Source organism: Pseudophryne corroboree, chromosome 2 (genome assembly GCF_028390025.1).
Source record: "Pseudophryne corroboree isolate aPseCor3 chromosome 2, aPseCor3.hap2, whole genome shotgun sequence".
In the NCBI taxonomy this organism is placed as follows: Eukaryota; Metazoa; Chordata; class Amphibia; order Anura; family Myobatrachidae; genus Pseudophryne; species Pseudophryne corroboree.
Genome location: NC_086445.1, coordinates 446,488,992 through 446,516,681, shown reverse-complemented (window position 1 = coordinate 446,516,681; position 27,690 = coordinate 446,488,992). Strand labels below are relative to the sequence as shown.

The window sequence follows — 27,690 nt, the reverse complement described above, 5'->3', positions numbered from 1 at the left end:
AAAATATCTCACGTGGAAAGTGGTCATGCTGTTGGCCTTGGCTTCGGCCAGGCGTGTGTCAGAATTGGCGGCTTTATCATGTAAACGCCCTTATCTGATTTCCATATGGATAGGGCGGAATTGAGGACTTGTCCCCAATTTCTCCCAAAGGTGGTTTCAGCTTTTCATTTGAACCAGCCTATTGTGGTGCCTGCGGCTACTCGTGACTTGGAGGATTCCAAGTTGCTGGACGTAGCCCGGGCCCTAAAAATCTGTTTCCAGGACAGCTGGAGTCAGAAAGACTGACTCGCTATTTATCCTGCATGCACCCAACAAGTTGGGTGCGCCTGCTTCAAAGCAGACTACTGCTCGCTGGATCTGTAGCACGATTCAACTTGCACATTCTGCGGCTGGACTGCCGCATCCTAAATCTGTAAAAGCCCATTCCACGGGGAAGGTGGGCTCTTCTTGGGCGGCTGCCCGAGGGGTCTCTGCTTTACAACTTTGCCGAGCAGCTACTTGGTCGGGGTCAAACACATTTGCTAAATTCTACAAGTTTGATACCCTGGCTGAGGAGGACCTAGAGTTCGCTCATTCGGTGCTGCAGAGTCATCCGCACTCTCCCGCCCGTTTGGGAGCTTTGGTATAATCCCCATGGTCCTTACGGAGTTCCCAGCATCCACTTAGGACGTTAGAGAAAATAAGATTTTACTCACCGGTAAATCTATTTCTCGTAGTCCGTAGTGGATGCTGGGCGCCCGTCCCAAGTGCGGATTGTCTGCAATACTTGTATATAGTTATTGGTTAACTAAAGGGTTATTGTTGAGCCATCTGTTGAGAGGCTCCAGTTATATTAGCTAGTAGCTACAATTCTCAGCAGCAGTTGCAACTGTTTATGATTGTAACATATTTAGAGAATCTAGTAGCTGAGACAGGATCAACATAATATTGTTACACAGAAGTAAATTGGCAACTTTGAGAAGCCAGAAGCAGTGGTTCTAACTGAATACACTGAACACAACACACTGTAGCAATTTAACTGGTAACACATAGGAGCCAGGGGACAGCTACATATTTCAAGAGATCAGTGAAGTAGCTACTAGCAATAAAGGTTATGTTAAAACCATAAACCTTATAATATATATGATCATCAATACAGTCATAATTTATGTGACTGTGGCACAAGTGACAGCTAAAATATATGACCTAATGATACATATTTCTTGAGATATTTACAAAGGTCTCCCTATACAGTGGTCATCTCATATATTAAGATTTTTGGATAGATGTAATAAATTTACTAGAAACGATAGATTAATTTCCCTATATCCGAGACCGTTTTAAGTACAATCATGTATACACATCACACTATATGAATATTAAAAATACTATACCTGTCAACTATCATTCCATTTATATCGGTAGCTAAAAAATAGGAATTATTCCTTAAAGCTACCATTATTAATGTATATGTGGGTTACCTTATATTAAGATCTTGGATTGCTATTTAATTGAAGATATATAATAACTCTTAGGATAATTATAGACGCACAGGAAATGAGTTGCGCCTATAGGTAGATTGCTTTCCAGAAAATTGGGGCTGCTATACCTCTAATATAAGCAATTTCCTAAAAAATTGGGGCTGCTAAACCCCTAAATGTAATTGGGGCTACTATACCCCTAAATATCAGCAATCCCCTAGGAAATTGGGGCTGCTATACCCCTAATATAAGCTGGTTACCTCCCACAAAGCGGGTATTACCATAACCTTTAGAGTAATCTAGCCCACATACATAATATACTTTCTATTGGTATAGGTAGTAAGTGTGAAGGACTCCCGATATATAGAGATTCCTATTTCGGTAGAGATCCGTGACTCTAGGTATAGGGAAATTGAGACTACAGCAATTCTACGTGTAATCGAATGATATATGTACATATATTTGAATCTACAGTTTCTGCATTTGGGGAGTACCCTCTAGCTGGTAACCTCTATGGAGTGAAGGGGACACACACATGAAGATTGTCTGTTTTGAATTATTAATACAGCATAGTGGGTTCTAATACTATAAATTTGTGATAAACCCTCTTGATATTGGATAAAGACAATCAATGTACACGTCATTACAATAACTTCCAAGAATTAGACGAGAAACACATGTGGACACGTTTTTAACTCTTTATTCACACATTTTTTTCCATTCTTTTCACGTATTTGTTAGTATTGTGATTTTAACTCTTATGTTTCACGGTAGCTCAGGACAAATATCCAACCTTATTTTAATGTATATCGAATAAAGGTTATTTTAGAATAAATTCATATTCTCTCAGTGCGTCAACAATACAGACTTACTTCTGTTTTTTCCTCTCACATCGACGTTAGAGAAAATAAGATTTTACTCACCGGTAAATCTATTTCTCGTAGTCCGTAGTGGATGCTGGGCGCCCGTCCCAAGTGCGGATTGTCTGCAATACTTGTATATAGTTATTGGTTAACTAAAGGGTTATTGTTGAGCCATCTGTTGAGAGGCTCAGTTATATTTCATACTGTTAACTGGGTATAGTATCACGAGTTATACGGTGTGATTGGAGTGGCTGGTATGAGTCTTACCCGGGATTCCAAATCCTTTCCTTATTGTGTCAGCTCTTCCGGGCACAGTATCCTAACTGAGGTCTGGAGGAGGGTCATAGAGGGAGGAGCCAGTGCACACCAGGTAGTCCTAAAGCTTTCTTTAGTTGTGCCCAGTCTCCTGCGGAGCCGCTATTCCCCATGGTCCTTACGGAGTTCCCAGCATCCACTACGGACTACGAGAAATAGATTTACCGGTGAGTAAAATCTTATTTTTCCACTGACAAGAAAATCCCAGGTTACTGCACGTAAACCCTGGATTTTTTTCAGGGGAAACTGCTCAGGACCCGCTTACAGCATAGGCAGAGCCGGCGCTAAGAGATGTTTTCATCTCTAAGCGCTAGCACTTCACCTGTATTATGTTGCCGTCCCGGCAATAAACTGAGTCCTGATGCCAGTCTACAAGGGGACTCAGCCAGTTCACATCTGGGTTTGATCAGTCTACAAAATTCTGGGTGTAACACGGCATTTCAATCTAAAAGGGGTATATCTGAGGCCTTGGGACCAGGAACAATCCCAGAAGGAAAGTGTTGCTCTGGCAATGTGCAGCAGGCCAGAGCAGATTTAAATAGGCAGTAGTGAAAGTGCATAGGCTGCTGCAGTCCTTTTTTAGTGCGGTGTTGTGCAAGGGATTGAATCTGTGAATCCAAAATGGCTGGGCTAATGCATGCAAACATGTATGGAGGGGAATGTGAACAGCATTGATATAACAGCGCCAAGTACAGTTTGGCGCTGTTATATCGGTACGGGACTAAGACTCCTATTCACAACACTGGTTGTGAGCGTCAAATACAGTTATTTACTTATGTACTAATTTCTCCCATTATAAGTAATTAAAGTAGATACTAATTTGTAGGTTCATAAAAGGCTTACACGTCTATAACTTATGCAGACTTGTTAATCATTGGGATAACGACAGATGGAAAGAGCAGCATGCATACCAAAAATCATTTAACTTTGTGTCTTTGCAATCACCATGTATAGGATAACCAAGCTTCACCAATGTAATTGACGGCTGAACTTAAATGTAAAATATAAATGCACTATCTACATATGTAAGCTATTGTGGAAAGCAGCGCGAGTGCATATAAAGGATGTTTTACTCACTATTGGCCCCTAAGTGGGTTATAACTCTGTATGCCATTAGCAACCAGACCAGCTGTTCATGCTTCTGACAGTGGTGTTGTGTACTGTGGCGGCTTCAGGGGTTGGACGGCAGCGCAGTGCAAATTTCAAATAAGGGACCTACACCTACTGCCACCGACTGTCTTCCCAAACTGATGCTCTGGCACTCAAGCTAGCTTGGATGCTAATGGCGAACACTTTCAACACTTGCAAGTACTTCCTCATGTTTCTTGTAGACCAAGGTATGTCTGTGTCAAATATCTCTGAATTATGTAAATTTCTTTAAATGTTATAAGGAAAAACTTAGAGGAAAAAGTGTATTTCTATACTATAAATTTAATTTGAGGATATTGTTATAGAGGCCAAATTAGATAGTATTGTGATTAAATATTAAGGAGTCAGATCAGGCATTCCCAACCTTGATCCTCAAGGCACATTTATTGGTAAATTTACTAAAGCTTATAAAACAGAGAATTGGTAATGTTCCCCATAACAACCAATCAGATGCTGTCTATCATTTTCTAAAAGTCAATAGAGAAACGAAAAACAGCATCTGATTGGTTGTTATGGGTAACATCACCAGTTCTCTGTTTTTATAAGCTTTAGTAAATTTACCCTCAACAGTCCAGATTTTAGTGATATCCATGCTTGAGCACAGGTGACTTCATTAGTACTTCAGTTATTTTGATTTTATCTGTGCTGAAGCTTGGATATCCCTAAAACCTGCACTGTTAAGCTACGTACACATGGTGTGACCCGTGCGGTGGCCGATACTGATTATATTGATGCCGGAGGCATGAGCCTCTGATATACACAGTATTGGTCCTGCTTGCACCAACTATATTTTATTGAGATGCCGATCCTGGAGGACCGCGTATCGGCATCGCAAGGTGTATACACATGGTGTGACATGCACTATGTTTACTTCCGATATGGACTATATAGTCCATATCAGAGGTAAAATTGCGCAGTGTGTATGCACCTTTTAGTGTGCCTTTAAAGCCTGAGGTTGGGAATGCCTGGGACAGAGATTGAGTCAATGTAATGTTGGAGTATTCATTACCTTTTACATTTAATTATTAAGAATTGTCAATTTATCTAAGAGAACTTGTGTATTTGTTATACATAAAGAAATAAAATTTACTGCAGCTACTTACCGTACATACTCGAGAATAAGTCGACCCGAATATAAGCCGAGGCACCTAATTTTACCACAAAAACCTGGGGAAATCTTATTGACTCGAGTATAAGCCTAGGGTGGGAAATGCAGCTCTAGCCGTACACAGCCATCATACTGCCAGATATGCCCTCACGCTGCCAGATATGCCCTCACGCTGCCAGATATGCCCCCTCATTGCCACATATGCTCCGGCCCCCCACCCCCCCAAGTGCCAAATATGCTCCCCCAGTGCCAGGCATAACTTACCTTCCGCCGCTCCCGCACTGTCTTTTGAAGGAGGGACATGGAGGGCACAGCGCGCACCTCTCCTGTGTCCCTCCGGCGGCCGCGGCGGGTCTGTTAAATGAAGTGCCGGTTCGTGAGCCAATCAGAGCTCACGAACGGGTACTTCATTTAATAGACCCGCCGCTGCCGCGGGAGACGCAGGAGGGACACAGGAGAGGCGCGCTGTGCCCTCCGTGTCCCTCCTTCCACTGACTCGAGTATGAGCCGAGGGGGCTTTTTCAGCACAAAAAAAAAGTGCTGAAAAAGTCAGCTTATACTCTAGTATATATGGTACATTATCTCCAGAGTGTTTTTCCTTTTTATCAGTTTCAAATAATATTCATCTAAATGAATTCATGTAGGTGGTAGAATGTTCAATCCTAATAAGGTGACGAGGAGTTTGCTGGGTCAAACCCTGGTGCTTCTCATGTACTCTCTATACCAGTGGTGGCCAACCAGTAGCTCTTGAGCCACATGAGGCTCTTTCTTTATTTAAATATGGCTCCCAACACTCTAAATCATGTGACCACAACAAATACAGAAACTGCTACACTCCAGCCAGACCTGCAGCAGCACTACAGGGACTGAAAACTGAAGGAGCCAGATACTAGAGGCGAGACACCCACTGGCAAACAGAGAACACATTAGGGGCTGCAGCAATGGCATGACTTGGTGGGGGAACTTTAGTGACACATGAGGGTGGGCTAGAGTGATACAAGGCTGAGCTGGCTGGAGTGACACAGAAGGGTCCTGGCAGGAGTGACACATGGAGGAGCTGACAGGAGTGATGAAGGAGGGTGCTGGAAGTAGTGACACACAGGAAAGCTGGCTGGAGTGACGTAGGACGGTGCTGGCAGGAATGACTCATGGGAAGCTGGCTGGAGTGACATAGGAGGGTGCTAGCAGGAGTGTCACATGGGGAGCTGGCTGGAGTGACATAGGAGGGTGCTAGCAGGAGTGTCACATGGGGAGCTGGCTGGAGTGACATAGGAGGGTGCTAGCAGGAGTGTCACATGGGGAGCTGGCTGGAGTGACATAGGAGGGTGCTAGCAGGAGTGTCACATGGGGAGCTGGCTGGAGTGACATAGGAGGGTGCTAGCAGGAGTGTCACATGGGGAGCTTGCTGGAGTGACGTAGGAGGATGCTAGCAGGAGTGTCACATGGGGAGCTGGCTGGAGTGACATAGGAGGAGCTGGCTGGAGTGACATAGGAGGGTGCTAGCAGGAGTGTCACATGGGGAGCTGGCTGGAGTGATGTAGGAGGATGCTAGCAGGAGTGTCACATGGGGAGCTGGCTGGAGTGACACATGGGGGAACTTAAGTTTATTATGTGAATCTGTCTTTTTCAATTATTTTATGTGAAAGTGGCTTTTTCAATGGATCGGACTTTAAATGTTTTTATTTTATGTCGTTCTGGCTTTTTCAATGTATTTTATACCAGTGGCGTGGTCTAGCAGGCACAAGGCCACATTCCATTTTTGCATGCGCGCCTTCGGCTCGATGTCTGCTCTTTGACGTCGCTAACAAGGTTTTTTGGCTCTTTGTCACTGACTGGTTGGCCGCCCCTGCTCTATACCCTTCTCTCACTAAAGGCCGATGATTGCATTGCAGCATCCATCTGTCTATCAGGCATGACAGAATGATAGATTCTCCAGCCTGACAGATGTGATAATTTGTGCTTGGATATACTCATGATCAGACAGAAAGAACTATGACCTTCTTACAGTGTCTGGCAAAGTCAGATAATTGTTCTTTCTGTGTAATGGTGACTTTAATCTGACAGTATATGGTCACCTTAACCGACTCTGGTGGAACTGTTTAAAGAAAGTTTTCACCACATCAGAATTTATAAGCATTATTCATTTATTTATTATGGTGTTCAGAAGGTGTTTCATTAACATATAAACATATTATTTTAGGTGCAGATATGAGACTTTCACACTGCTGTGTAACTTCACTGACGTGATTCTACCTCTAACGACGCACATTCCCAATCACATCACACACTCTACCTTCCACATATACACTCATTGGTGCTTTCCAGCTTGATTTTCCTTGTTCTTTGTCTCTGCTGCCTCCAGTGCTTAGTGTCACCTATATCCTCCTGTCTCATACCATATACGTCTTTCCACCTCTCCTGTCTCTCCCCCCATTCTCCGGCTGCTCATGTCATGTTACAGCTGTTATACTCCTAGGGAAGCACAGATTGCGAGGGGGAGCTATGAGGTTTGCTTACCTCTTCTGATACTGTATGTTTAGCCAGGAGCTTTTTCTGGCCTGTCTTCTACTTTAAAATCCAACCTTCATGTAATGTTCAGATTTATAAGTGCATTTTTAAGCAAAGGTGTAATATAATATACTCACTACTCTTTGACATTAAATGTATAAGATTCAGGTAACTTGCACGCTGTAAGTACAGGCGACTTGGAATTTCCATAATCATTTGTCGCCACCTACATTGTTAGGTCAAATGGCTCCCAAAAAATGTAACCCTAGCGTGGATGTGTGTGCGTCAACTTGTGTTAAAGGGAATATAGACAGTAAGCTTCACAGGGGCAGGGACTGATGTGAATGGCCAAACATTCTCTGTAAAGCGTTCCAGAATATTTCTGCACTATGTAAATAACTGGTAATAATAATAAAGCTAACTGCAGCCTAACCCTAATCTATCTGTAATCCTAATATGTCTAACCCTAAAATAAATAAATCCCTGTTTCTTTCCTTTCTTCATGGTAGTTGTCTGAATTAATTGGTGAATCATAGTTGAAACTTGGTTACACGTTTCTCATGCTCTATTGATTTTGTTAATGTATACAATACATCCTAGTGAAGTAGTCAATCAAGAACAGTCTCCTAGGCTGGTGTTCTAGTAGCTGCAATAATTTAACACTTTTCCCTTACCTGGTGATGCCTTTTTCAGGGATGGCTCAGGTAGAAAATGTGAGAAGATGGGGTAAATTTACTAAAATGGGAGTTCTATTTAAGATGGGATGTTGCCCATAGCAACCAATCAGATTCCAGGTATTATGTTCTAGAAGGTGCTAGATAAATGAGAAATAGAATCTGATTGGTTGCTATGGGCAACATCCCACCTTTAAATAGAACTCTCATCTTGGTAAACTTACCCCGATGTGTTTTATGGAAGGCTTCTGTTATTTCGGCAATGGAGAGAAATATATCAAATCCTGAATGCCCACCATTCATGAACCTAGAGGTGCAGCAACTTTTGATGATGTCATGCAATAATATCACTGTAGCCCCTTCAAATGTCTTTGAGAAGAAATTTTTAAAAAAAAATAAAATAAAAAAATCAGTATTACGTACAGTATGGTTCCATTCAAGAGCTATGGTTGAACAATTCTGGAACAGGGTTTTAAGTTAAATAGTTTCTGCCAATCACCTTGAAGTCATGCTACTTTGTGTTTGATCTTTGGGAGATCTGCCTGCCTCACTGGAAGAAGCCAGATACTTGCCCATGGCTTGCTGTAGTTTTTAAATTGGCTCAGAAATTTCTCACGCACAAATGGATCTCCTTCAGCCCCCTTTTGTTACGGACATCAGAAAAGATAGCAAAAGGTACATCATCATGAGAAGAGATCCATGTGCTGGAAATTAGAGCAGTATGGAAAAAGTTGAACATTTTCATCAACCGTTACTGGGGAAGCAACAGAGTATTCTCAGACAACAAGACAGTGGTGTCCTTAATAATTTGCCAGAGAGGTACCAAAAGCAAAGTTATGGTAGTGGTAGTAATAAAGCTGATATCTAGGTCAGCATTCAACGTGGGTTTAGTACCTACAATCAAAATCCCAACGGTCAAAATACCAACAACAATTGACAGATGGTCAAAATACCGATAATTTCAAATACTGACATTTAAAATGTCGACAGGTCAAAAAGTCGATATGAGTTTTTCATATATATTTTTGGTGTGTTGACCTAGGTCGACATCAACACCGTATAAGTGTGCCGCGTCCCGTTGCATGGCTCACTGCGCTCGAACTATTATATTCCCCCTCCAGCTCCACTGGGAGGGTAAAGTATGAACAAGTCCGTTTCAATGAAAAACTCATGTCAACTTTTTGACCCGTCCACGATCTTGTCTGTATTTTAAATGTCGGGATTTTGACCATCTGTTACTGGTTGTCTGTATTTTGACCATCGGGATTTTGATTTTAGGTACTGTAAATTGACCGCATCCCTTCCACGTAATAGGCAAAGTGAACACATTGGCAGTTAAACCGATGTTAAAGTAATTTGGTCCATGCAAGTTGTCGCTACATGAGGAATTGTTCTAGCTGCTGATAGAAAAATTTGAGCTTCATCAAATAGATGATATGGCAAGGAACCAGAATGCAAAGATCCTAGATTCTCCTCTCAGGACAAAGGGAGTGGATGTATCAACAGTCCCAGTTTCAGCTAGCCTATGTCTCTGTTCAATTTCCTTTTATAAATAATACAAAATCAGTTACCCAAGGCGCAAACACACCTGTGCAGCCACTTGGGGATGAAAAGGGCCACTTAACCCTTATACAAATTACAATACACACAGAATCCACAAGTATAAAGCGCTCAGTGCTGTCTCACATAACAATACTCAATGTCCAAATGAGAAAGTGGATCAGTCCCAAATATCCAACAGACTCCTCCTCAAATGTGTCTCGCTGTTCCAATATGGGATAGCCTCCTATTCCTCTGTGTGTCTCAGGGTGATATAAAATGAAGAACAATAAAAGATCATGGTGTAATATCTCCTATACTGTTTTCAGAATAAAACCATCAATCTTCTAGTGATCCAATGCGTACCCCACTCACAATAAAAATGGTATATATCCACACATAAAGGTATCTTTCACTGTGACATATAGACAGGATCTCTCATGTATAGATGCGTACCGTACTCACTTCTCCCAAGATATTGATCCTCACATCACGGTTTATTTTATCCAATGCTCGGCCGTATGTCCCTCCTCGTATAATAATCGTGGAAATAGGGCATATACTTAAAAAGAATTTATTCAAATATACAGGCAATTACCATATAACAATTCCCAGAAGAGTGTAGGCTGGTTATCATTCTCCCCTCTGTATATTGATGTTTAACATCAGGCAGGAATCTGCTGTTTTCGGCCGACAGCTGCACCTGTGATTGTCATCATAAGCAGTAGGGGATTGCTATATGGTAATTGCCTGTATATTTTAATAAATTCTTTTTAAGTATATGCCCTATTTCCACGATTATTATACGAGGAGGGACATACGGCGGAGCATTGGATAAAAGAAACCGTGATGTGAGGATCAATATCTTGGGAGAAGTGAGTACAGTACGCATCTATACATGAGAGATCCTGTCTATATGTCACAGTGAAAGATACCTTTATGTGTGGATATATACCATTTTTATTGTGAGTGGGGTACGCATTGGATCACTAGAAGATTGATGGTTTTATTCTGAAAACAGTATAGGAGATATTACACCATGATCTTTTATTGTTCTTCATTTTATATCACCCTGAGACACACCGAGGAATAGGAGGCTATCCCATATTGGAACAGCGAGACACATTTGAGGAGGAGTCTGTTGGATATTTGGGACTGATCCACTTTCTCATTTGGACATTGAGTATTGTTATGTGAGACAGCACTGAGCGCTTTATACTTGTGGATTCTGTGTGTATTGCAATTTCCTTTTATCTCTCTCACATTATGGAAAATAAAAAAAAATAAAGCAGAAGGCATAGCAGTCTTCTATATTGGCAATGATGTCTGTATTTCCCAGTAGCCTGGGTGAAGTGTTAATAAAACTAATGGTGAATATCTCTTCATCCAGATTTATTGCTTCAGGGTGTCGGATTTCACCCAAATATACAACTGCTACATCTAACGACCTAATCTAAGGGGGTGATTCAATCGTTTTTCAGGCGGTGGCCACTAGGTGGCACCAGACACCAGTTCTTCTGTCAGGCACGATCACTGACAGTGCCAATGTTTCTGTTTGCAGCCTCCTTAGGTGGCAAGCAGAGATGTGCTAGAAGTGTCCCACTTGGCTGCGCAAACAGGACTTTTCGCGCTGCGGAGACTACTTTAGATGGGATCTGTTGCTATTCGTGGCTAAACCATGTCCGTTTGGGTGCCTGATCAGAGCAACCATTAAATTGCTCTAAGATGGAATTGCTCAAAGAAAAAGGATTACAGTGGTCAACAGCCATAAAGTGGAACTCGAATGTAATTTGCGCTCGCAGCCAGCAGATGGCACCCAACAGAGCGGTTCAATTGTAGCTCAGTTCGGACGTTATCGACTGCTGTCGCTGACATTTCAGCTCGCACCTCCTGCGAGTGGATGGGCAGGTGTGTACATACGATAGCTCTTTCACAAACATTAAATCGGCCATGCAGCACAGCTAATGCCATTTTATATCTTTCGATATATCGGTGCATCGGCATGTGTGTACAGGCGACCTACCGACCACAGGGAACTCAGTCCCTGGCTGCAGGGACCACCGACAGACATTACAGCTGGGTGGGTAAATTTAAATGCTTGCTCTGTTGTAACATCTGGCCCAATATTGAGCAGCTGATCGGTAAGTATGTAAATCTTACCTTATCGGCTGCTCAGTCGGTGGGCAGATCTATTAAGGGGGGGGGGGTACACACGGAGAGATCCATGCTTAAATTCTAAGCAATCTGACTAGATTGCTTAGAAATTAAGCACGGATCTCACTAGATTTGGCATGCGTACCAAATCTAGTGAGATCTCTCATTTCACCGCTGGGTAAAATGAGCGCCCCCCCCCCCCGTCGCTTAGCACACATTGCACTAAAGAAGGCTACTCGCGGAGCGATATTCTAAGCAATCTGACTAGATTGCTTAGAATTTAAGCCTGATCGCTCCGTGAGTACCCCCTACAGCGATAGCGATGCGCAGCCCCGTGCATCGCTATCGCCTCTGCTAGATTGGCCTGATCATCATCTCACTCTGCTACCAAAAAAAAAAAAATTAACAAAAGGGTAGCATTATGGTGCACCTGGTCGACTGTTTCAAACATTTAAGATATAACTTTTAATCAGTACAAGTAAAAACTGAGTTCCCCTCCTAGAAAGATAAAGGCGAAAATATTAAAAAGATAGAAATAGGTTAGAAATAAAGAATATTAAAAATTATGCCAGGGTATCAATTTATGCTCCTGATCGATTGAGTTCTCTGACTTAAATGTCCATAAACAGTGCAAATAAGTATCTTGCGACCAAATTTGGGTGTGGTATGGAAGGTATATAGTATCTAGGTCGACAGTGTCGAGGCTGACAACTATTGGTCGACAGGGTCTCTAGGTCGACCGGGTCTTTGGGTCGACATGGTCTTGGTCGACAGGTCAAAAGGTTGACATGATATTTTTTAATGGTTTTTTTTTTTTATTGTCTTGTTTTCTTTGTAAAGTGACCGGGAACCCCAATTAGTGCACCTTGCTTCGGGCAAGGTACCTCGCTCCGCTCGGCACAGGTTACTGTTCCTAATTGTAGTCCACGTGGATCGTTAAGTAGGAAAAGGTTAAAAAAAAGGCAAAAAATCGTGAAAAACTCATGTCTACCTTTTGACCTGTCGACCTAGAGACTGTGTTGACCTAGTTACTGTCGACCAATAGTGGCTGACCTAGATAGTGTTGACCTAGTTACTGTCGACCTACAGACTGGATCCCGACCATATTATTCTGATAGTCCCAGGTAACTATCTTACCTATCTATATTTCCTATCTGGTGGTGATCGGGCAATAGTTTTTAAATGTCTGCTAAGCAATTCTTCCTCATGGGGAAATAATCAGCCTGCACGTATAAATAATACTAGTGTACGAAATGTAATAATATATATACACAATGGGGGAGATTCAAATGTTTGAAAAGTCATTTGGGAGTCTGTTTGTTTTTTCCTATCTAATAGACAGGAAAAAAACAGATACCCAGCCGACTTTTCAAACATTTGAATTCCACCCATATTGTGTCATTAAGAGCTCACTATTTGCTACAATATATTCCACATATAATATTATTAGACCATTGACATGTTGGGGGATATTCAATTGTTTGAAAAGTCGGTCGGGTGTCCTGTTTTTTTCCTGTCTATTAGATAGGAAAAACCAGACACCCAACTGACTTTTTAAACCTGAATATCACCCTGTATGTCTAGAGATAATATATATAGACAGCCTCTACTGTCCTTAAATTAATAGTACATGAACTGCTTATATTAGCAGCACAGGTGTAGTATGGTACTTAGTATTGCTTAGTAATGCAAAGTGGTTTAGTAAATACACAGATTTAATATCCATACAAATAGCAGTTGTGCTGTAGATATATACTACTTACCACTCATATATTGGGTTTCATTAGTTAATGTGTGCTAGCTTCTAATGCCTCACTGCAAGTAACCCCATTAGACAAGGTGAAGCTTTAAGGCTTTCATACTGAATTATCAGCCGACCTTTTATAATCTTGGCTGTACATTGTGTTGCAAATTGTCTGCAAATCTGGTTATTTGAAGATGATGTATAATGACCTCATTAACATTTGGACATCTATAACCTCAGCCAATTCAACATGGTCTTGGACTAATAAGAGACAAAGGATAAAAAGCATTTTATTCCCGAAACAGCATTAATATAGTGTTTTTGAAAACCTGAATATCGTCTGACTTCTAGTAAATTCTTCTGAGTTAGGTCGAGTTTGAAAACTTGCTTTCCTCCCTGTCATACAACAATTTAGCTATCATTTACAAAACATGCCAAAATTGCAGGCTTTCATTTCTTACTACACCGCAAGATTACCATGCTATGGACGCCAAAGTAACAATATTGCATAAACTGAAACTAATAGCATTGTCTCTGGAGAGGGCTGCCACCTGTAATGTACCTTTGCTGGCTGAGCAGGCACGCCTCATTTATTTACTAAATTGTGATCATTATATACATTTATTTTAGCAATTTGAAAATATTTGTTTTAACATTTGGAATTTAATTACTTCGTAAAGTATTTTCTTAGTTTTAACAAATCATATTATTCAATGTTTTTCTGACGTCCTAGTGGATGCTGGGAACTCCGTAAGGACCATGGGGAATAGCGGCTCCGCAGGAGATTTGGAACAACTAAAGAAAGCTTTAGGACTACCTGGTGTGCACTGGCTCCTCCCTCTATGACCCTCCTCCAGACCTCAGTTAGAATCTTGTGCCCGGCTGAGCTGGATGCACACTAGGGGCTCTCCTGAGCTCCTAGAAAAGAAAGTATATTTTAGGTTTTTTATTTTCAGTGAGATCTGCTGGCAACAGACTCACTGCTACGAGGGACTAAGGGGAGAAGAAGCGAACCTACCTGCTTGCAGCTAGCTTGGGCTTCTTAGGCTACTGGACACCATTAGCTCCAGAGGGATCGAACACAGGGCCCGACCTCGATCGCCCGGTCCCGGAGCCGCGCCGCCGTCCCCCTTACAGAGCCAGAAGCATGAAGATGGTCCTGAAAATCGTCGGCAGAAGACTTCGGTCTTCAACAAGGTAGCGTACAGCACTGCAGCTGTGCGCCATTGCTCCTCATGCACACCTCACACTCCGGTCACTGATGGGTGCAGGGCGCTGGGGGGGGCACCCTGAGCAGCAATATTAATACCTTGGCTGGCAAAATAATCACAATATATAGTCCCAGAGGCTATATATGTGAAAAATACCCCTGCCAGGATCCATAAAAAAGCGGGAGAAAGTCCGCCGAAAAAGGGGCGGGGCTATCTCCCTCAGCACACTGGCGCCATTTTCTCTTCACAGTGCAGCTGGAAGACAGCTCCCCAGGCTCTCCCCTGTAGTTTTCAGGCTCAAAGGGTTAAAAAGAGAGGGGGGGCACTAAATTTAGGCGCAAATCTGTGTATTATAGCAGCTATAAGGGAAAAATCACTGTGGGTAGTGTGAATCCCTGCATTATATAGCGCTCTGGTGTGTGCTGGCATACTCTCTCTCTGTCTCCCCAAAGGACTTTGTGGGGTCCTGTCCTCAGTCAGAGCATTCCCTGTGTGTGTGCGGTGTGTCGGTACGGCTGTGTCGACATGGTTGATGAGGAGGCTTATGTGGAGGCGGAGCAGATGCCGATAAATGTGATGTCGCCCCCTGTGGGGCCGACACCAGAGTGGATGGAGAGGTGGAAGGTATTAACCGACAGTGTCAACTCCTTACATAAAAGGCTGGATGACATAACAGCTGTGGGACAGCCGGCTTCTCAGCTCGCGCCTGCCCAGGCGTCTCAAAGGCCATCAGGGGCTCAAAAACGCCCGCTACCTCAGATGGCAGACACAGATGTCGACACGGAGTCTGACTCCAGTGTCGACGAGGTTGAGACATATACACAATCCACTAGGAACATCCGTTGCATGATCTCGGCAATGAAAAATGTGTTACACATTTCTGACATTAACCCAGGTACCACAAAAAAGGGGTTTTATGTTTGGGGAGAAAAAGCAGACAGTGTTTTGTTCCCCCATCAGATGAGTGAATGAAGTGTGTGAAGAAGCGTGGGTTCCCCCGATAAGAAACTGGTAATTTCTATAAAGTTACTGATTGCGTACCCGTTCCCGCCAGAAGATAGGTCACGTTGGGAGATATCCCCTAGGGTGGATAAGGCGCTCACACGTTTGTCAAAAAAGGTGGCACTGCCGTCTTAGAATACGGCCACTTTGAAGGAGCCTGCTGATAAAAAGCTAACCATAGAGCATATTAAAGATGTCGTCTTATATATGAGGGATGCACAGAGGGATATTTGCCGTCTGGCATCCAGAATTAATGCAATGTCCATTCTGCCAGGAGGGTATTAGGGACCCGGCAGTGGACAGGCGAGGCTGACTTTAGAAGGCACATGAAGATTCTGCCTTATAAGGGTGAGGAATTGTTTGGGGATGGTCTCTGGGACCTCGTATCCACAGCAACAGCTGGGAAGGAAAAAAATTACCTCAAGTTTCCTCACAGCCTAAGAAAGCACCGTATTATAAGGTACAGTCCTTTTGGCTTCAGAAAAGCAAGCGGGTTAAAGGCGCTTCCTTTCTGCACAGATACAAGGGAAGAGGGAAAAAGCTGCACCAGACAGCCAGTTCCCAGGATCAAAAATCTTCCCCCGCTTCCTCTGAGTCCACCGCATAACGCTGGGGCTCCACAGGTGGAGCCAGGGCGGTGGGGGCGCGTCTCGGGAACTTCAGCGACCAGTGGGCTCGCTCACAGGTGGATCCCTGGGTTCTGCAAGTAGTATCACAGGGATACAAGCTGGAGTTTCGGGGCGACTCCCCCTCGCCGTTACCTCAAATCAGCCTTGCCTGCTGCCCTCGAGGAGAGGTAGTACTGGCGGCAATTCACAAGCTGTACTTCCAGCAGGTGATAATCACGGTACCCCTCCTTCAACAAGGCCGGGGTTACTATTCCACAATGTTTGTGGTACCGAAACCAGACGGTTCGGTGAGACCCATTCTAAAATTGAAATCCTTGAACACTTATATACGAAGGTTCAAGTTCAAAATGGAATCGCTCAGGGCGGTTATTGCAAGCCTGGACGAAGGGGATTACATGGTATCACTGGACATCAAGGATGCTTACCTGCATGTCCCCATTTACCCTCCTCACAAGGAGTACCTCAAAATTGTGGTACAGGACTGTCCTTACCAATTCCAGACGTTGCCGTTGGTCTGTCCCTGGCACCGAGGGTATTTACCAAGGTAATGGCCGAAATGATGATACTCCTTCGAAAAAAGGGAGTTATAATTATCCCGTACTTGGACGATCTCCTTATAAAGGCGAGGTCCAGGGAGCAGTTGTTCGTCGGAGTAGCACTATCTCGGGAAGTGCTACAACAGCACGGCTGGATTCTGAATAGTCCAAAGTCGCAGCTGGTTCCTACGACGCGTCTACTGTTCCTGGGTATGGTTCTGGACACAGAACAGGAAAAAGGGTTTCTCCCGGAGGAGAAGGCCAAGGAGTTGTCATCTCTAGTCAGAGACCTCCTAATACAAATACAGGTGTCGGTGCATCAATGCACGCGAGTCCTGGGAAAGATGGTAGCTTCTTACGAAGAAATTCCATTCGGTAGGTTCCATGCGAGGATCTTCCAGTGGGATCTGTTGGACAAGTGGTCCGGGTCGCATCTTCAGATGCATCGGCTGATAACCCTGTCTCCAAGGGCCAGGGTGTCGCTGTTGTGGTGGCTGCAGAGTGCTCATCTTCTAGAGGGCCGCAGATTCGGCATACAGGACTGGGTCCTGGTGACCACAGATGCCAGCCTTCGAGGCTGGGGGGCAGTCACACAGGGAAGAAACTTCCAAGGAGAAGTCAAGTCAGGAGACTTCCCTACACATAAATATTCTGGGACTAAGGGCCATTCACAATGCCCTAAGTCAGGCTAGACCCTGCTTCAACACCAGCCGGTGCTGATCCAGTCAGACAACATCACGGCGGTCGCCCATGTAAACCAGCAGGGCGGCACAAGAAGCAGGATGGTGATGGCAGAAGCCACAAGGATTTTCCGATGGGCGGAAAATCATGTGTTAGCACTGTCAGCAGTGTTCATTCCCGGAGTGGACAACTGGGAAGCAGACTTTCTCAGCAGGCACGACCTCCACCCGAGAGAGTGGGGACTTCATCCAGAAGTCTTCAAAATGATTGTACACCATTGGGAAAGGCCACAGGTGGACATGATGGCGTCCCGCCTCAACAAAAAAGCTAAAAAGATATTGCGCCAGGTCAAGGGACCCTCAGGCGATAGCTGTGGACGCTCTGGTAACACCGTGGGTGTACCAGTCGGTGTATGTGTTCCTTCCTTTGCCTCTCATACCCAAGGTATTGAGAATACTAAGAAGGAGAGGAGTATGAACTATACTCGTGGTTCCGGATTGGCCAAGAAGGACTTGGTACCCAGAACTTCAAGAAATGATCTCAGAGGACCCATGGCCTCTGCCGCTCAGACAGGACCTGCTGCAGCAGGGGCCCTGCCTGTTCCAAGACTTACCACGGCTGTGTTTGACGGCATGGCGGTTGAACACCGGATCCTAAAGGAAAAAGGCATTCCGGAGGAAGTCATTCCTACGCTGATTAAGGCTAGGAAAGATGTGATCGCAAAATATTATCACCGCATATGGCAATAATAGGTTGCTTGGTGTGAGGCCAGGAAGGCCCCAACGGAGGAATTTCAACTGGGTCGATTTCTGCACTTCCTACAGTCAGGAGTGACTACGGGCCTAAAATTGGGTTACGTTAAGGTCCAGATTTCGGCTCTGTACATTTTCTTCCAAAAAGAACTAGCTTCACTGCCTGAAGTTCAGACTTTTGTTAAGGGAGTGCTGCATATTCAGCCCCCGTTTGTGCCTCTAGTGGCACCGTGGGATCTCAACGTGGTGTTGGATTTCCTGAAGTCGCATTGGGTTGAGCCACTTAAATCCGTAGAGCTAAAATACCTCACGTGGAAAGTGGTCATGCGGTTGGCCTTGGCGTCGGCCAGGCGTGTATCAGAATTGGCGGTTTTGTCATGCAAAAGCCCTTATCTGATTTTCATATGGATAGGGCGGAATTGAGGACTCGTTCCCAATTCTTTCCTAAGGTGGTATCCGCTTTTCATGTGAACCAACCTTTTGTGGTGCCTGCGGCTACGTGGGACTTGGAGGACTCCAAGTTACTGGACGTAGTCAGGGCCCTGAAAATATATGTTTCCAGGACGGCTGGAGTCAGGAAAACTGACTCGCTATTTATCCTGTATGCACCCAACAAGCTGGGTGCTCCTGCTTCTAAGCAGACTATTGCTCGCTGGATCTGTAGCACGATTCAACTTGCACATTCTGCGGCTGGACTGCCGCACCCTAAATCTATAAAAGCCCATTCCACGAGGAAGGGGGGCTCTTCTTGGGCGGCTGCCCGAGGGGTCTCGGCTTTACAACTTTGCCGAGCTGTTACTTGGTCAAGTTCAAACATTTTTGCAAAAGTCTACAAGTTTGATACCCTGGCTGAGGAGGACCTTGAGTTTGCTCATTCGGTGCTGCAGAGTCATCCGCACTCTCCCGCCCGTTTGGGAGCTTTGGTATAATCTCCATGGTCCTTACGGAGTTCCCAGCATCCACTAGGACGTCAGAGAAAATAAGATTTTACTCACCGGTAAATCTATTTCTCGTAGTCCGTAGTGGATGCTGGGCGCCCGTCCCAAGTGCGGATTGTCTGCAATACTTGTATATAGTTATTGCCTAACTAAAGGGTTATTGTTGTGAGCCATCTGTTAGTGAGGCTCAGATATATTTCATACTGTTAACTGGGTATAATATCACGAGTTATACGGTGTGATTGGTGTGGCTGGTATGAGTCTTACCTGGGATTCAAAATCCTTTCCTTATTGTGTCAGCTCTTCCGGGCACAGTATCCTAACTGAGGTCTGGAGGAGGGTCATAGAGGGAGGAGCCAGTGCACACCAGGTAGTCCTAAAGCTTTCTTTAGTTGTGCCCAGTCTCCTGCGGAGCCGCTATTCCCCATGGTCCTTACGGAGTTCCCAGCATCCACTACGGACTACGAGAAATAGATTTACCGGTGAGTAAAATCTTATTTTTTCAGTTTTGACAATTAGAGAGAATACGTGTATCTGTAATTTGCAGTAGGTTCATAATGTCAGTAAGTGCTGACTCTTTAGCATCATTGTGTCTTCCTTGAAGCATGGCCCATCATTGATGGTACTGTGGACGTTATTGGAGAATGACACTGCAACACAGTTAAGATTCGTCTGTTGGCAGCATAGCCACTTGTCTAACGTACACCAGAGCGGATGTTGAAAGTAGAAATTGAGGAGGATGGCTCAGTCTGTCCATCAGAAGAATCTATAAATGAAGCGTGCTGATCATGCTGTTTGCTGACTACTTCCATTATGTATGTAACGCATGCTAGCCTATTTATCTTTTCAAAGCTTCACTTAGAATCTGATTCCCTTGATGTAAGCATTAATACTGTTCGGAGCAGATTTAAAATTGTGTTGGTTAATAGAGATTATTCATTAATTCGTTTTTGTTTCTTTGTTTTTAAACCTATTCCCACTTTTTGTAGGGATAGAGGTGTCAGAACTCTTGATGCTGGAGACCAGAGCTTGCTTGGATAATGCATTAAGTGCCCTGGGGGAATCCCTTAGAGACGCTATGGCCAGCAGGGTGTGAACTGCCCTTCCTGGGACCCTGTTGTAAAAACCCTGCCAGAATGGCTGAGAAACCCTAGGGTAAGCTTAGACTCAATCCAGTCTGATTTTGGGAGGGTTAAAATGCATCCGAGGGGGGGCCTGCAGTGGTTTAAGTATGAGAAATGCTGGCTGCAAGTCATTCATTGTCGTGAAGGGATCTAGATGATCATGACGAAACATACTTACCAGAGGAAACTTCACCTCAATTAGCGTTCAGCCCTGCCTTGGTGATATGAACGTTGTCCCTTTTTCCCCTTATTTTATTTCTGGAAATTGTAATTACTTGTGTGACTATTTAAACTATTATATTCTTGTAACCTTTTATTTTTCTGTAACTATAAACTTTGAAGTTTTGACTTGGATTAAAAATCTTATGCCCAGATTTATCAAGCCTTGAAGAGTGATAAATAGCACAGTTATAAAGGACCAACCAATACGCTCCTGTCTTTTTTCAAACACAGCCTGTAATATGGCAGTTAGGAGCTGATCAGCTGGTACTTTATCACCGTGCTATTTATCACTCTCCAAAGCTTGATAAATGAGCACCTATATATAAGTTCTGGATTCTATGTTTTTACACCCAAACCCAGAGAGGCTCATGTTACCTAATTTTTACGTATTAATAATTGTGTTTGGGGTTGAGAGCAGTAGCTGAGCTTGGGCTTGGCTCAAAAGGTACTTCTGCTGGTGGCAGTTACTGCTTTGATTTACTGCACAAGCTGAGGTAATCAGTAAGGTGTCACGGACAGTGTATCTGTAGAATCGTGACATGGATATTCTTCCCTGATTCTTGCAAAGAAACTGGGTTGTTTGTATAGTGAATTGGAGGAAACCTTTTACATAGTAAATCATTAGCCTATTTCCGATGTGTCATATAAATTTTACCAGGATGAGGGATTGTTTCAGCAAATTAAGAACATGTGTGACGTTCTGTACAGGCAAAGACGTGCAGATGAGCCTACTATTACTATGCCTTCATTTGCTATTAAATTTGTATTCTGTGGTTAAGTCCTGATCTTCTACAACTATATAAGAGTGGTCTGTGACAGCTGGAGAGTTTTAACTGACTCCAAGCTGCTTTGGGGATGAAGCAACATCCTGAACCACTGTGTTTCAGTGGCTTGCAGAATTTTGGCATGGGAGACCCATAAGTTAACTCCAGGGCAGGAGGAAGCTCAGGTGACATGCTGGCCAGATTTGATAACTGTCGCTAAATCTCTGTCTAGGAGGTAATCAGTGGCGATTAATCCTAAATCTACAGTTTCGCCCCTGGATCTAAACAAGTCATCCCAGTGGACCCTAGCTGAAGAAATTCTTACGTGAGCACAGAGTAGCCAATAAGACTGTGGCTGTTTTTGTGGCCAAGACTGGTCATGTAGCTACCTTACAACTCTGGCAAAAGCACACAGCCACTAGGGACTGGTAAGCCAACCAATGCTTGATGCAGTGCTGGAAGCCATTTTACTGAACTGCCCAAGAACGCATGCTCATGGTCCTTTCTCTATCATGACAGAGCATCTTCCCACAAGTCCGGGAAAGTGGATGATTTTCTGGCCCATGAATGCATCTACGAGCTTGGTCATCCGCCAACAGTCCAGACCTTGCCCCCTGCGACTCTTTTGTGTTCCCACAAATCAAGTGCAAAATGTGTAGGATTGATCTTTAGTCACCAAAAGCTGCAGTATAGACCTTCATCAAGCATATGGAAGACTACTTGCTTCAGACATGTCCAGCTGCTTCACCAAGTGGTTTGAGAGTATGCAACTTTGCATAGACTCCTCTGGCAAATACTTTGTTTTGTGCTGTTTATTATGAATATGCTTTGCTAGAGAAAACTTGAGAATCACCCAGTTATGATTGCTGATAAAGCCAATCTTTCTATTCTATTTTCTTTTTCTTTTCATTTTTTTCTTTTCTTTCCTTTTATTGCCCATTATTACAGAGTTTCTCTATGTATTCTCTCTAGTGTACACTTCTGACACTCCAAGTACATTAGTTCTATTGGGTGCTTCCTACATTTCCTGTGTGTTCTGTTACATATCCAGCACCAGTGGTTGTTATACCCCTTTCAGACTGCCAGCTTGTAACCAGGGTTATTGCACATGAGTGCACCGTAACGTGCAGTCTGAAATGGCCCAGGGGAAATATTCTGTGTCGAACGACAGTGTTTTGACTCTGGTAGCGACCAGGGTTGGGTCGCTGTGCAGTGTGAACGGGTTGGAGGGTCGATGCGACCCATTTCCCATTTACACTGTACGGTCCAATGGCACTTGGAGATCTTCTGTTCCCTATGATGATCATATTTGCCAGCCTTGCTGGTAACCAGTGACTGTCCATTGTGCCCTATCAGATACTTACTGCTTTCTTTTTTCTTTTTGTGCCAGTTCAATAAACACGTTCCATTCTCATCTAGGAGGTTAAACTGTATTCAACCTTTTAGTTCTGATCATACGATGTACAACCATATGCAGACCCCGGTACCTGCTCCAAGTCCAGACAATTCACAGATTCTGGCAGTAGGTACACATTCAGGAATTTATGCAGAGTTAGGAGAAAAGCACTTTTGGTGAGGGGGAGTATTTATAATAAGCAGGAAGATTTAAAGTTGGGGGAATTTTTAGCCCATTTCTTGGTTTTAGTGTAAAAACAGAGCTTCCCAGTGTTTGTGTGCGACAGTACATACAGAAGCAGCCTGTATTTTCCTTCATGCTAAATTAGCATTCAGTGCATTGCATTATTGTTTATCCAAGAGCAAAGATGCTGCTTTTTTATTTTTTTAAATCTTTGCTTCTAACTGCATTAGTCCCTCTGGCTCAGATGATATTACTCCAACCCTTGAATGGTGAACTGTGGTCCAGTCTAAAGGGGGGTACTCACGGAGCGATATTCTAAGCAATCTGACTAGATTGCTTAGAATATCGGCAGGATCGCTCCGTGTGTAGCCCCCTCGGCGATAGCGATGCGCGGCCCCGCACATCGCTATCGCCGCTGCTAGATTGGCCTGCATGCAGGCCAATCTAGCGGGTCGCTCACTTCACCCGCTGGGTGAAGTGAGCGGCCCCCCGTCTCCCCCCGCACGCTCAGCACAGATCGCGCTGTGCTGAGCGGCAGGAGAGATGTGTGCTGAGCGGTTCGCTCAGCACGCATCTCTCCTTGATCGGCCCGTGAGTACTGGGCTTAATACATGTCTGTATTAGACCGTTATCTATAATGTTTCATGCTCCTGAATACACTTCTGACATCAGGACAGTGACTAGAGCGGTGTTAAAAGGAGCATGAAAATTGCCCAGGAGAGTGCATCTAACATGACATTTTATAGTTTGTTATTTTAATACAGTTTAATGCTATAAATTGCCGTTGTATTTTTGCAGGCTTTGTACAGTACTAGCTCCAGTTATTTTAATGTATTTATTTAAAATACAGTTGTAAAGGGTTATGCCACATATTTTGAAAAGAAAAGTTTACTAAATTAGTTTTTTTTTTTTTTAATTATTTTTTTTACACATTGGTATTCATTTTATTTTAATTGGTATCACAAGCTACTATTTATATATGGTTCTCTTAGGCAATACCCATAGCTTTCTAAAAAATGATATACTTGGCAAGTTTTTTTGCCTTGGGGAAGCAAAACGTAGATAAGTTGTAATTAATTATAGCACTACATTGAATTTCAGTTTGAACACAATAACATACTGTATTGTATATAGAACTAGTGTTCATTCTAGCACCCTGCACCTAGTCTGTGAGGAAGGCTTATTTTAAATTTGAAGGGAAACCTTTTATACAGTTGCGATGTGTCGCTACAGCTGCTGAGCGATATATCACATATAAAATTTTGCCCTTTAAAATTAAAATATGCCCTCCTCACTGATTAGGTGCAGGGTGCTAGAATGAACTCCTATAGAACCAACAATCCATGTTATTCTGTGTTTTTATTTACCTGTATAGTCTAAAGCCCAGTACTCACGGGCCGATCAAGGAGAGATGCGTGCTGAGCGAACCGCTCAGCACACATCTCTCCTGCCGCTCAGCACAGCGCGATCTGTGCTGAGCGTGCGGGGGGAGACGGGGGGGCCGCTCACTTCACCCAGCGGGTGAAGTGAGCGACCCGCTAGATTGGCCTGCATGCAGGCCAATCTAGCAGCGGCGATAGCGATGTGCGGGGCCGCGCATCGCTATCGCCGAGGGGGCTACACACGGAGCGATCCTGACGATATTCTAAGCAATCTAGTCAGATTGCTTAGAATATCGCTCCGTGAGTACCCCCCTTTAGGATGGTTTCCTGTATGGAGAAAAAAATGTTCACTGGAGTTTCTTTGTGTACTAATATCTCTACCTAATCCAATTTGAACAAGAAACACAATTTGTACAAAAATAGAACTCTGGAGGTCCAGAACTTATCTAGTTCTGTAGAATTGTCTTCCTCTTGGCCACAGTGATGGGCAATAATAATGTTCTATAGCCCTTTGTCGCACATTGTCTTTGGGGTAAAATGGCTATAACTGCGCATTCAGAGGTGAATGGGATATAGTTAGTCAAATATTGTACTACATATGTCCGAACAGAGTGCAAAGGTATATAAGCACATTTATCACATTTTGGGCAAGTATTGGTGGAGGAGAGACCCATCTGGAAGTGCCTGACAGGTAATAAATAGGTATTACGGAAAATAATAAGAAAAAGTGCAATGTAAATGCTGGCAGATAAAAATTTTCAGGAAGAGGCCTATAGGGTCAGCAGTTAATCTAGAGCAGGCATGTTCAAACTGCGGCCCTCCAGCTGTTGAAAAACTATACATCCCAGCATGCCCTGACACAGCTTTAGCATTCTCTGACAGCAAAACTGTCAGGGCATGCTGGGATATGTAGTTTCACAACAGCTGGAGGGCCGCAGTTTGGACATGCCTGATCTAGAGCATGGGTCTTCAACCTGTGGTCCTCCAGTTACGTTTCTGTTTGTCCACATATTTTATTATTGGCAACCACCAGTTCTGGTTTTGGGCCATACATAAATTGATTTATTCCTGCACCACAAACACTTGGAACCCAGTTTGGGAACTACTCCACTAAGTGATGGACAGAAGTAAGACCCCCCCCCCCTTCCTAGAAATTAACTGGATAGAAAGCAATGTCCTCTTGAAAATCATGGTATGCTTTGTGGCTGGTGTATTAAGTAGTGTGTGCCAAAGTTGTCATGTCATCCGAAGAAGGGAATCCGTTTTAGAAATTTAATGGACATTGTTGGTGGCTGCATAGTCCATACTGCAGGTTTGTACTCTACATTACTCCCTCATCTGTTGGACTATGCTTTTGTGAGCATTCATGTGCACGGTCTGGAGTTTGCTGGAACTTTTGTTTCATAATATACATAACCTAATATCCGTGGAATCTTTGCTATTCTATTCAGAGGTAGCTGTTTAACAATTAGGGTTTTCTCTGTAACTATTAATTTTCTCCTGATTTTTGCGGCAAATTTTAAATTGAATTGCATTTTTAATGCAGCTTCCAAATTAGTTTTAAATTGAAAATGAGTTTTTTAAATTGAGCTAGGTGCTGCTCTGTATTTTTTCTATGTTAGTTATTATTAGCCTAAAAAAAAGTCTAGTTGTTAAAGAGCTGTAAGATGTTTATTACTCAAGCAAACTTTTTTTTTTTTTTATATACATCATTGTTGAATTAGTGTTGTAGGTTATACAGTATGTGATAATAGTAAGAGTTAACAGATTTTAATTTAATCCTATGATCCAATTAATTGGGAAGCAGATTATTCAAACTGCTTTAAATAGTTACAAGTTCACCTAATTGCTTTGAGAAAGTTCAACGGTATGGGGGGGAATGTGTAATACCCCTTTCACATCGCAAAAATAACCCGGTATATTGCCGAGTTTGAGCCGTGTCAACCCGGTTTGAGGTGCAGTGTGAAAGCGCCATTATGAATTTTACCGTGTCAAACAACCTGGTATTTCAACCAGTGTAAAAAGAAGGATCCTACACGGTTCGGAACCGGTTCATTTGGCAGTGTGAAAGCCTCAGACCCGCTATATTCAACCCGGTAATCTTAAAAAGGAGGTGATAGGTTGTCTCCCTGCATGATGTCACCTGTCTGAACCCGGAAATAAACAGGCAGCACGCTTTAAACAGTGTGTTTTTATTTATACTACATTCACAGTGCTACAGTGCTTGGAGAATATGGCAAACTGGAGTGAGGATGAGGTTAGGGAGCTGTTACGGATAAGAGGGGAGTCTGAAATTTCCCACCAAATGACAGGGACTGTTAAGGATGCAATCACGTACAAAAACATAACAAAGATGCTTGCAGCCTCTGGATTCCACCGTACCTCCCAGCAGGTAATCAATAAACTAAAGGCCCTTAAAAGGAATTTCCATAAGGTCCACGACCACAACAGAAATATAAGTGGTGCTGCCGGTATGGAGTGGCAATATTACGAGCAGTGTGCCACCATATTTGGCCACACACCACTTGCAACACCGGTTAGCTTATCCTCCAGCATGGCAGCAGCAGAAACAAGATAGGCCTGTGCTGCTTCTACCTGCAGCGTACAGGACCCAGACACCCGATCACAGGACCCAGGCACCCGATCACCACCACTATCTCCACCACTCGTACTGGATGATACGCAACCGATGCAAACCACTATGCCTGACCCAGTTGTACAGGAGCCCAGCAGAACTGAAACCACTGATGTGCCAGAAGACACAGAGGCTGGGCCAAGTCAAGTGGCCCCAATTGCACAAACGCAGCCTTTGCGTGGAAACAGTAAGTACAACAATCCTAAAAGCATAATAACTAACATTAACAATTAACGTAAACTAAACACAAACTAAGAACTCTAAACATTAACGTCATTAAATCTTAACAATAAATGCATACAATTAAAATTGATAAATGTTGCAGAGTATATGCAGTGTGTAGGTGGAAGGAGGCCACAAACACGTTTGTGAACACTGCTATTTTATATAAGCTCTTTGCAAATTCCAATAACATAATTATTTGATTTGTGTCTGCAATATATACTGTTCCGCCAAGGAGGCGCCGCCTAAACAAAACGGAGCAAGCTGCAAGAATTATGACCACTGTCCTGGTGGAGAAATTAGAGCAGATGGACGCTGCCATGGCTGATCGAGAAGATGCACGTCTCGAGCGATTTTTGCAGGCAGAGCAAGATATGAACAACACATTTATGACGCAGCTGATCTCTATGCAGGAAACCTATAATAGGGATGCAAGAGAACGTCAGAGGGAAATGCAGGAATTTCAAATGTCCATATTTGACCGAATGTTCCAATGCAT

General features: G+C 43.5%; 1 protein-coding gene across 5 annotated transcripts in view; it reads left to right on the top strand.

Moving 5' to 3' along the window:
• The window catches only part of CAMKK1 (calcium/calmodulin dependent protein kinase kinase 1), a 484,479-nt gene that overhangs the window by 24,386 nt on the left and 432,403 nt on the right, over positions 1 to 27,690 (top strand). The window contains exon 2 of one of the 5 annotated variants that reach the window (XM_063953688.1): positions 20,253 to 20,418. The exons of the other annotated variants lie outside the window; for them this stretch is intronic. The gene's annotated coding sequence lies outside the window, so the exon portion shown is untranslated. The remainder of the gene's footprint in view (positions 1 to 20,252; positions 20,419 to 27,690) is intronic. 5 annotated transcript variants of the gene reach the window in all.